This window comes from Hevea brasiliensis, chromosome 10, assembly GCF_030052815.1.
Source record: "Hevea brasiliensis isolate MT/VB/25A 57/8 chromosome 10, ASM3005281v1, whole genome shotgun sequence".
NCBI classification, from domain to species: Eukaryota; Viridiplantae; Streptophyta; class Magnoliopsida; order Malpighiales; family Euphorbiaceae; genus Hevea; species Hevea brasiliensis.
Genome location: NC_079502.1, coordinates 88,867,856 through 88,880,141, shown reverse-complemented (window position 1 = coordinate 88,880,141; position 12,286 = coordinate 88,867,856). Strand labels below are relative to the sequence as shown.

The 12,286-nt window shown below is 36.3% G+C and overlaps 1 non-coding gene across 1 annotated transcript; it reads right to left on the bottom strand.

Annotated features, from left to right (window-relative positions):
• Window positions 1–3,906: 3,906 nt before the first annotated feature.
• On the bottom strand, window positions 3,907–4,013 carry LOC131170180 (small nucleolar RNA R71). Its single transcript, XR_009141116.1, has one exon. It is a non-coding gene; the product is annotated as a small nucleolar RNA R71 (small nucleolar RNA).
• Between the last annotated feature and the right edge of the window lie 8,273 nt (window positions 4,014–12,286).

Below are 12,286 nucleotides of genomic sequence, written 5' to 3'. Positions count from 1 at the left end.
AGAGTCACCTCACCAGTATTTTGTATTTTGGTAGGGCCCATGTATAGACTACTATTTTGGTTCATTGTGTATAATCATGAGGTAATTACTAGTTTGTGATATAAATAAAAATTGTAATTATATATTTTGGATTGTAAATAAACTATGAATTTCTGCATATGAATTTCTAGATGAATGAATGATCTTCAAATTGTTTGAGAAAAAATGACATGATATGACATGTAGAGATATGAAATTATTATTAACAGGTAACTAGTGGAACCAGCCAGATGCCAATTAAACAGAGGAGGCTCTGCCCGGGTATCCACAGAAATAAATTGTTATAAAAAAAATTCACATATGAAATACCTATTTTTAAATGATATTAAAAATTTACAATGAACATGATAAGACAAGATAGGGTGCTCCGGCATCGAATGTGACACTCCTCGCTCGGCTACACTGTAGATGGGTGAGGGGAGTCACAATATATATATATATATATATATATATATATATATATATATATATATATATATATATATATATATATATATATATTTGACACATGGGTGTATGAGTGCTCTAAATTACCTTTTATGTGAATATGATTTGATTTGTTTGAAATATGTGAATGTGTTGCATTTCATCTTCAGGAATGCATTAGACTTAGATAGTTATAGAAATTATATCTAAAATCAATAACTTACTCTATGAGTGGAACGCTCACTCCTGTTTACTTTATTTTTCTAGGTTACGAGAGGACCTCTTTGTGATTAACCTACTTTCTTTTTCGCAGGTCTATTAACAGCAAATATGTGTATTTCATTCTATTGATTTGAAATCTAGAACTTTGCATGTACTATTAGTATTATGCTCTTGTCAGGGATTGTATAATTTAAATCTTTAATGTTATTATAATTTATTATGATTATGTGTGGATGTTGAGAGAGTTACCTCCTTGGATGAGGGAGCTGAGCTGCCATTTATTTGATTGACTATATTGAGGATGGTGAGGGTGAGTTGAGCTTCCCAAATTGAGATATGTTGAGTTACTTTATGTTCACAGGTCGAGTGTATTGAAAACTCTCCGTTGGATAGTCTAATTTATGGCTGGACTCTGTTCGTTTATTTTCTTGAAATTAGACTATAGTGATGTGCCTTATAGTTGGGTTAGGAACAGTTAGGCTTACTACGGGCCTTGGAGGTCTTATGCTGGCCTAAGTCTTTGTGTCAGTCCGGCCTATAATTTGGGTCATGACATGCTTCTTCTTGAAGTAAAACCAATTTAATTGATGCTTTGTAAGATTTTAAGGGTAATTGGTTTCGAGATAAAGAAGGTATGAGTAATTTAGTTTTTCAATATTTCTCTGAGCTTTTTACAGATTCTATGGGTGACTATGCTAGAGTTGTTGATTTGGTTAACCCTAGGATTTCTGATATTGATAATGATAGATTGCTTGCACTATTCTCTCCTAAGGAATTTAAGAGAGTAGTTTTTTAGAAGCCCCCAAACAAATCTCTAGGTCCTGATGGTATGAAGCCAGCTTTTTTTCAGAGATTCTGGCATATAATTGGGGATTTAGTGGTTTCTAATTGTCAAGACTGGCTTAGAACTAGTATTTTTTCTTGACTCTCTTAATGATACTATTATAGTCCTTATCCCCAAAAAGGATAATTGTTACACTCATTTCATATAGGCATTTTAGGGTAGTTTTGCATCCATTTTGCCCTCATATTTTAGTATATTTTATGTTTTTAGCTTTATTTTATCTTATTTGTTAATTTTAGATACTTTATATTTGATTTTCGTAATTTTGTTGTTTTTGATAGGATTTTGTGGCAAGTTGAAGATCAATGAGTGCAATAGGAAATAATTTGAAGAGATTTGAAGTTCTTTAAGCATGGAGGAAAGTTGAAGAATTCAAGCCTTGAAAGAGCAAACTAGCCGAAATTTGCTTGAGACTTTGCTTAAGGTCATGCTTAGGGTAAAGCGACAGTACTTAAGGAGCAGCACAATTCAAGCATGAGCAGAAGAGTCCATTCTACTCTAAGTCTACCGAGATTTGCTGAAGGTCTGCTTAACCTTAAGCGCATAAAGGCGACTGTAAGGAAATTTGCTTAAAAAGTCGCTTAGGGTTAAGCCTAACCCTAAGCTGCATCGCATGTAACGTGAAAGTTGTCACGACTTGGATAATTTTACACCTCATTTCCTATCCACTCCTTGGCTTTTATTTACTTTTAGGGACCATATAAATTCATCATTTCCTTATTTTTGCCACAAGAGGAAAGGAAGGAAAAACAAAAACGAAAGAAAAAGAGAATAGAGAAAAGGGAGGAGACGCCATTTTCTTTTGGGGAGGAGCTGCTGGACCAGTTTTGAAGCTCCAGAAACCAGAGACTTTGGTTCTTCCACCTGGGTTCTTCTATTTCAGTACTCTTATCATGTTTTTCTTTACTTTTCCATCAATCTTTCTTGTAAATACCATAATGAGTGAGTAAACTCTTTAGATTTCAGAGTTGGGAAATATGTTTTAGATTAATTTGTGGATTAGGACTGGGTATTTCCTTATTTTACATAAATATTAGTTTTGATTCCTTCCTTGTGAGCTTGATTTACTTGCCTAATGTTGGTACCCATTGGGTATTGTGTTAATCTTTGATTGAAGGACCGAAAGGTGAAAGTCATTGATAGGTAATCATGGATTGGAACTTAAAATCACCTAGATTTAGAAATAAACTAGGATTTTAAGAGGAATTAATTATTGGTTACAAAACTTAATGGGTTTTAAAGTAATCAAATACATACGAAAGTAGGTTTGGTTATTTTAGAATACACTTTGAATTGCTTGAAAAAGATATCAAAGGGATTTAGAATCAATTTGCTTCAAACTCTATTTTTCCCTAAAAATTGGAATGCCCAAGACAAATCCCAATTAATTTATGCATAAACCCCCAACTCTGGAATCACTTTTACTATAATTAGACTTTCGTTTAAATTACCCATTGTTAATTTTAGTTTAATTGCGAACTAGAATTAGAATTTATTTGTTTGCTCTTTACCCATTTCAATTAGATTAATCAATTTACCTTGCTCATTTACATTTACCATTTATTCATTAATCATTAGCCCAAATAATCGCTTCATTCATAGTTTAGTAATCAAACAGCAAATCCTTGTGGGAACGATACTTGATTCATCACTTTATTACTTGAGATGACCCGTATACTTGCGGATTCGCCACATCAAGTTTTTGGCGCCATTGCCGGGGATTTGATTTTTGTTTGATATTGAACAATTGTTTGTTTGGTTAATTTGGGCATTTTATTTTATTTTCTTTTTACCATTTTACTTTGAGAATTTGTTTATTTTGTTTTTTCAGGTGCTTTATTTTATGAGAAGGACAAAAAGTGAAGAAATCAATCTATTCTTTGACCCAGAAATAGAAAAGACAGCAAAAGCTTTAAGAGCAGAATCTAAGAGGAGAAAAGCTGAAATTAAAGCTCAACAACAACAAGAAAGAGCACAAGAGCAAGAGGAATTACAAGAAGAAATGGCCAACAATAATAACAACCGCTCTGTGAAAGATCATGCCTATCCTAACATTGGAGATTTCATGCCAAGTATCACAAGACCAAGGGTAGAAGCTAATAATTTTGAACTGAAGCCTGCACTCTGTCAGATGGTGCAACAATCACAATTTGGAGGAAATCCAAGTGAAAGTCCACATGTGCATCTAGCACACTTTCTTGAGATCAGTGATAAATAGAGTTTCTGATGATGCCATTCGACTTAGATTATTTCCTTTTTCTCTGAAGGACCGAGCTAGAGAGTGGTTACATTCTTTGCCACCGGGTTCTATCACAACATGGGATGAACTTTCTCAAGCATTTTTAGCTCAATATTTTCCACCAAGCAAGACAGCTAAGCTAAGAAATGAGCTGACTTCTTTCAAACCTAGAGATGATGAGAGCTTATATGAAGCATGGGAGAGGTACAAGGATTTGCAAAGGAGATGTTCACATCATGGGATTCCTAAGTGGATGCTTGTTCAACACTTTTACAATGGAGTTTCACCAGCTATTAGAAGTACGATTGATGCATCTTCTGGAGGTGACCTTATGGAGAAATCTGAAGATGAAGCTTTTTCTGCTCTTGATAAAATTGCTTATAACAACTACCAATGGAGTTGTGAGAGGAATGAGATCAAGAAACCAGCTGGTATGTTTGAGCTTGATGCCATGAATATGATTAATGCTAAGTTTGATGCTTTGACAAGGAAGATGGACAAGCTAAGCATGAAAGTAGATTCTTCAGCTGGAGGTTCTAGTAATTCAGTAGAAGTTGGAGGTGCAAATGTCAATTGTGCAGTAGATTTTTCTGCACTTAATCAAGATTTTTCAAGTGAGCAAGTGGATTATGTGGGAAACTACAATCAAAGACCAGGTGGTAACTCATTTTCTGCAACTTATGATCCAGCATGGAGAAACCACCCAAATTTCTCTTGGGGAGGTAGACAAGGGCAAAATCAGAATTTTCAATAACCTTCTGGGTATCAACAAAATCAGAATTTTCAGCAGAATAGAGGTCCTCCTCCTGGAATTTCTAAACCTCAAAATGCACCTGCTCCACCTCTACCACAACAAGCACAACTAGACAAGACAGCTAGATTGGAATCTATGATTGAAACTCTACTTGTGAGCCATCAAAGTCAACAAGAAATGATTTCTCAATTAGCATCTAAAGTAGATCTAATGGCAACACACAACAAGATGTTAGAGAATCAAATAGCTCAACAAGCTATCTCTTCAAGTAACAAAGCATTTGGGAAGCTCCCTAGCCAGCCAGAAAATTCAAGGGAGCATTGCAAGGCTATTACATTTAGAAGTGGAAAAATATTGGAGAATGGAGATAAAAAGATTGAAGAGAAAATTGAAGAAAAGAAAAGCAGAGAAGGAGATGAACAAACTGAAGTTAGAATTGAAGCTGAGAAAGAAAATCCAGTGGAAGAAAAAGGAAGTAAGGAGAGGGAAAGCAAAGAAGAAGAACCTAAATATGTTGCACTTAAAGCCTACATGCCACCTTTACCATTCCCACAAAGGTTCCAGAAAGCGAAATTGGATAAGCAATTTGGGAAGTTTTTGGAAGTATTGAAGTCTTTGCATGTGACTATTCCTTTCACTGATGCTTTAGTACAAATGCCTTCATACGCTAAATTTTTGAAGGAGATTTTATCTAACAAGAAGAAATTGGAGGAATTTGAGACTGTAGCTCTCACAGAAGAAAGCAGTGCTATTTTGCAAAATAAGCTTCCACCCAAACTAAAAGATCCTGGAAGTTTCTCCATACCATGTCACATTGGGGATATCAGTATAGATAAGGCTTTATGTGATCTTGGAGCCAGTGTTAGTCTAATGCCATTGTCTATCTATGAGAAAGTGAAGATTGGAGAAATGAAGCCTACTACCATCTCACTACAGTTAGCAGATAGGTCTATTAAATTTCCAATTGGGGTGATTGAGAATGTTCCTCTAAAAGTTGGGAAATTTTTCATACCAGTGGATTTTGTGGTATTGGAGATGGAGGAGGATGTACACATACCTATTATTCTTGGTAGACCTTTCCTTGCTACTGCTGGAGCTGTGATTGATGTAAAAAATGGGAGGCTTACATTAGAAGTTGGGGAAGAGAAAGTTGAATTTAATTTGTTTCAAGCAATGAAAAAGAAAGATGATTCAAACTCATGCTTGAGAGTTGATGTGATAGATGAAGAGGTCAGAGAAGTGCTTAAAAAGCAACATCCTAAGGATCCCTTAGAAGCTTGTTTGGTTCATAACATCAAAAAAGGGGATGAGATTGAAGAAGCTGCAGAATATGCTATAATTTTGGAAGGAAATCCACCTTTGCCTATGACTGAAATTGAAAAGATTGGGGACTTGAAGCAAGAAACAACTTCATCATCAAAGCTTGAAAAAAGTGAAGCACCTAAGGTAGAGTTGAAACCTCTTCCAACAAATCTCAGGTATGCTTTTCTAGGCCAAGATTCTACATATCCTGTGATTGTTAGTGCTAAATTGACTGATTGTGAGGTTGAAAAATTATTGAGAGTTCTTAGGAAGCATAGAAGGATAATTGGTTATACCATTGATGATATTGAAGGAATACATCCTTCTGTGTGCATGCATAGAATTTTGTTGGAAAATAATCATAAAGCCTTTCGAGAGTCACAAAGGAGATTGAATCCAAATATGAAAGAGGTTGTGAAAAAGGAGATCTTGAAATTGCTTGATGCAGGTATTATTTACTGCTTTCGACAAAGAATTGGGTAAGTCCAGTTCATGTTGTACCCAAGAAAGGGGGCATCACAGAGTGAAAAATGAAAATGATGAACTAATACCTACAAGGATCAGAATCGATGGAGAATGTGTATAGACTATAGGAAATTGAATAATGCAACCAGAAAGGACCATTTTCCATTACCATTTATAGATCAAATGCTTGAGAGACTAGCTCATCATTCTTATTTTTGCTATTTGGATGGCTATTCAGGGTTCTTTCAGATCCCTATTCACCTGCATGATCGAGATAAAACTACCTTCACATGTCCTTATGGTACCTTTGCATATCGAAGGATGCCATTTGGACTATGTAATGCCCCTGCTACATTTCAAAGATGTATGATGTCCATATTTTCTAACATGATTGAGGGTATTATGGAAGTGTTCATGGATGATTTTTTCTGTGTATGGTAAATCTTTTGATGAATGCTTATCTAACTTGTCTAAGGTTTTGCAGAGATGTGAAGAGTTCAATTTAGTTTTGAATTGGGAAAAGTGCCATTTTATGGTACAAGAAGGAATTGTTTTGGGGCATCTTGTGTCAAACAGGGGTATTGAGGTGGATAAATCAAAGGTAGAAATTATTGAGAAAATGCCACCCCCAACATCTGTGAAGGGAGTGAGGAGTTTCTTGGGGCATGCTGGATTTTACAGGAGATTCATCAAGGATTTCTCTAAAATTTCTAAGCCTCTTACCAATTTATTGAGTAAAGACGTGGAATTTAATTTTGATACTAATTGTATGAATGCTTTTTGCAAGATAAAGGAAGCTTTGATATCTGCTCCTATTATGCAGCCACCCAATTGGTCATTACCTTTTGAGTTAATGTGCGATGCTAGTGATTATGCCATTGGGGCTGTTTTGGGACAAAGGAGAGATAAGAAGGTGTATGCAATATACTATGCAAGTAGTACCTTAGATGATGCTCAAATAAATTACTCTACTACAGAGAAAGAGTTTTTGGCAGTGGTATTTGCAGTAGACAAATTCAGGTCCTATCTTGTGGGGTCTAAGGTAATAGTGTACACGGATCATGCAGCTATCAAGTATCTCCTTCAGAAAAAAGAGGCTAAACCTAGATTAATAAGGTGGGTACTACTCCTTCAAGAGTTTTACTTGGAAATTAAAGATAAGAAAGGAGTAGAAAATGTGGTAGCAGATCATCTATCTAGATTGAGGCAAGAACAAGGAGACAATTTGGGAAAAGAGCCCCCAATAGATGATTATTTTCCTGATGAGCAACTGTTAGTAATCATGAATGCAAAAGCCCCTTGGTATGCAGATTTTGTGAACTATCTAGTATGTGGAATCCTTCCACCTGATCTAACATGGCATCAAAAGAAGAGATTTCTTTTTGATGTAAAGGATTATGATTGGGAAGAGCCATTTTTGTTTAAGAGATGTGGAGATGGGTTGATTAGAAGATGTTTAGCTGATGAGGAGATAGGGAATGTTATTAAAGATTGCCATTCTTCACTTTATGGGGGTCATACGAGTGTAACAAAGACTGCAGAAAAAGTTCTTCAAGCAGGGTTCTTTTGGCCACACATGTTTAAGGATGTGAGGAAGTTTGTAAATGCATGTGATAGGTGTCAAAGGATGGGTAATATCTCAAAGAGAGATGAAACGCCCCTCCAAAATATATTGAAAGTGGAACTATTTGATGTGTGGGGCATTGATTTCATGGGACCTTTTCCATCGTCCTTGGGACACAAATACATTTTAGTTGGAGTAGATTATGTGAGCAAATGGGTTGAAGCTATACCATCTCCAACTAATGATGTTAGAGTTGTGATTAAATTCCTTAAAAAGTTCATTTTTACAAGATTTGGAACTCCACGTGCCACTATAAGTGATGGAGCTCTCATTTTTGCAACCATCAATTTGAAAGATTATTACAAAAATATGGAGTGAAGCATAAGATTGCAACACCCTACCATCCACAAACTAGTGGTCAAGTGGAGATCTCAAATAGAGAGCTGAAAAGAATTCTTGAGAAAACAGTGAATAGTTCAAGGAAAGATTGGTCACTAAAGTTAGATGATGCTCTTTGGATTGGTTTATGGGAAAGCTTGTCATTTACCTTTGGAGTTGGAGCATAGAGCATATTGGGCCATAAGGACACTGAACTTTGACTTAAAAACTGCAGGAGAAAAAAGAATGCTGCAACTAAATGAACTTGAGGAACTTAGATTGGATGCTTATGAAAATGCCAAGCTTTACAAGGAAAGAACTAAGAGATGGCATGATAAGCATATTAGGAGGAAAGAATTTCATGAAGGTGATGTTGTTCTCCTATATAACTCTAGGTTAAGGTTATTTCCAGGAAAATTAAAGTCAAGATGGTCAGGACCCTACACTATTATAAAAGTATACCCCTATGGAGCTGTTGAGATAGGCAATGAAACCTCAGGGACTTTCAAAGTTAATGGGCAGAGATTAAAGCATTATATTGTTGGAGAACCCACACAAAAGGTTGTAGAGGTTTCATGGCTTAGTTCTCCAATCAGGGATACTTAGGTGATTTGGAGTGGAAGGTCAAGCTTAAGACCTTAAACAAGCGCTTCTTGGGAGGCAACCCAAGCGTATCCTTTTATAGTTTATTAATTTTCCATTTCATTTCATTTTCAGTTTTCACCCTCATTAAACTCAAAAGTGACATTTGTTTATCTTTTGTAGGTCATTCATGAAGATTGGGCAAATTAACACTTGTAGCAAAAAGAAAGAATTGAAAGGGAGCAAGTATAAGCAAAATTCTGCAATTTATCCAGTACCTGTGAACAGTAACACCTTTAAACTTGTGCTAAATTGCTGATATTGCAATCTACTTGATAGCACATGTTTGATTTTGTGTTTTGTGTAAATTCTGTGAAATGTAACTTGAATGAGGATCAATTTTGATATTTAGGACTGATGTGAGCTTTATTGAAGTGCAAAAATAGTGTTTGTTGAGTTTCACCTTTTAGTGTATATATAATTTTGTAGTCTGATAGGAATTTGCATGTTTTTGTTTGAATTGCTGCTAGTTTTTGTAATTTGCAGATTTTGGTTACTGTTTATACTACTATTCATGCTGCTTAAAAGGTCAATTTCTATGTCTTTTCTGCAATTCTTGATTGATTGGAACTTGTCTCAAATGCTGCTGAAATGTACTTTTGGTAGAAGATCAGAAATGAGATCATTTCATTAAGTGTGCAAAAGGTAGTCACAATTAGTGCCTTAATTGAAAAATGCTTGCATGAGCTAAATGAAAATATATTGTGTTTGATGAGTTCTAAGAGATGATGAACTTAAATCCCTCAATTTTATGGTGTTTGTGTGTATTTGGTAACTGCTGAGGGTCATAATAGCATTCCATAGCTTTTGGACTGTTTTTGGTAAGCAAAACTACAATTTTTCCCAAAACCTGCCGAAACTTGCTGATGATGTTGCTTGTCAAGCAGAGTCTTAAGCAAATTCTGCTGAACCTTATGCTTAACCCCAAGCATGGCCCATAATACCACATGTCTGCCCCACATTTTGAAAAGCCCAAAACTTCCGCCATTTTATAAAAGCCTCGCCCTCACTCTCGATAAACCTCGCCGACTCCCTTCCCACGCCATTTTTTCCGGCAAATTTTTACGGGAAACTGAAAGGTTTCTTTCTTTTCATTAAAATGGTAAGAACTAAAATGTGGTCTACCCACAAACCCAAACTCAGCAGATTTCGACATTCTATCAAATCAAAAATGGGTAATCCATCCTCATTGCCCGCAAACCCTAACCCCAGCCCCAGTCCACCGCTCCCTCAGTCACCACCACTACCCCCAAGCCAAATACCACCTCTCGTTCCGCCAACTCCCTTCTCGCCGCAAACCGAACCGCAAAATGAAACACCAATTTTCGACACTCATTCCCCAGAACCAACACCTGAGGATGCGGCTACTCCAACGAAAACCAAGGGTAAAACTAAAAAAGCTGTAAATAGATCCAAGAAAACCCCTGTCGAAAAACGGAAACGAGTACCCTCTGTTCCTTTCGACCTAAATTCTCCACCTCAACCTTCCTCTGAACCAGTCAGCAAAAGGACCAGGTCTTCCTCGTAAACTCCAGCACCAGTGGTCCAAACACCAATACCTTAGTCTCCCTTACACTCTCCAGCACCTGCGTCATCTGTCGATAATATAGAGGAGGTAATTTCTCCATTACCTTGGGCTTTTAAGGATATGGATATGAAAAATGCCTATGAGAAATTAGTTTCTAAACCTATTTTGGCAAACAAGTATATGGATGAGCAGATTTTGAAAGAATTAGGCATTTATGACTCTGTATTTGCCTATTTGGATGCTATTAGCTGGACTGATTTTGGTAAGATTAGGGAACCAGTGTACAAGGATTTGACCCTGGAATTTTTGAGTTCCTTAAGGCTGAATTTCAAACCAACAGTGCCTGAACATAAAGATGTGATATATTTTCGATGTGCTGGAATTGATAGGGAGTTAGACATGGATGCTATGAATGCAATTTTTGGTTTTCAGGGTTCGGGGTGTAAAAATATTGAGTGGCAGCAAACTGTTTATGACCCTGTTCAATTCTGGAAGGATATTGCACCTTTTGGGGGTTATTATAGACAGAGGACTGCAAAAGCCTCTAGGATAGTCGATCATGTGTTGAAATACCTCCATAGGTTCATTTCTTACACTGTTTTAGGAAGGGGACACAGTAACAGTATTGTGGGTGATGGAGACTTGTTTCTCTTGTGGTACATGAAGGAGAGAAAACAAGTGAGCACAACCTATTTCATAGCTACTCATTGGCACCAAATTGTCACAAAGCATACTAAAGGTAGTATAGTTTTGGGGGGTATATAACTGCTATAGCAAACTCATTTAGCTTTGATGCTAGTCTATATAAATTGCTGCCAGTTTCTGGGGAATCATATATAGACAGCACAATGTTGCTGCACATGGATGTTTGTGAGAAAGTAGGCCATACCTATACTCTGTTACAGCAGCATCCTGAAACCACTGGTACTGCAGACCCCACTACCTTTGCACCAGCAGAACCACAACCAACCACTACCCCACAGTTTTCAGCAGACATTTTGTCCCTCTTAAGATCCTTGGAATCCAGAATAGCAAGTTTCACTGTCCAACCATCTGTTCCCTCACCTGACACCACAGAAATTCTTGCTACCTTGAAGAGCTTAGAAATCAAAATTGAAACCATGGGTCAGCAGCAGGTTAACCAAAAGAAGAAGCTAGAAAAGAAACTTAAAAAGAGATTTTTATCTCTTAAAAAGAAACAGAAGCAACATCAACTTCAAATGTTGGAGCTTTACAACAAACTGGCCCAATCTTACAACAATTTATATCATTGGGGCCAAGTCATGCTTCAAGAAATGAAAGACCTCACAGAAAATTTGGAAACTGCTTCTGAAGCTTCGGATCACAATGAACCTACAGCAGAACCTGAAGTAGACCCTGATGCAGCAACAAAGCCTTGACAGCAGAGCTTGATCAGTAGCAATAGTTCTACTTTCTGTTTTAGGTTTATTTTGTAATCTGTTTATTTTAATTTTCAAACTTTGGTAATAGTTGTAATACTTTGGTAATTAGTTTTTATGATTATACTTGCACTTCTTTCCTTTAGTTTACTTTATTTTTTTATTTTATTTTCTGCTATGGACATAGTTATTCTATGAATGCTTTTTAGTTTAATTCTTGATTTAACTGTTAGATCTTATTTCTTTACACTTTTTCATCTTTTTGCACATTACTTTTGCACTTTATCTTTTCTTCAATCCTAACTTTGCTGACATTGATGAGCTGCACAATTTTCTTTGAGCCGCATCTGTTTCACATCATTTGGAGGTAACAGCTTACCCTTTTACTATTTATGCTTATGGTATGTTTCCAATGCTTATGCTTTCGCTTTACCCTACGCAGCAGGTTAAGCAACATCTTAAGTAGTGTAAATTCATACATTT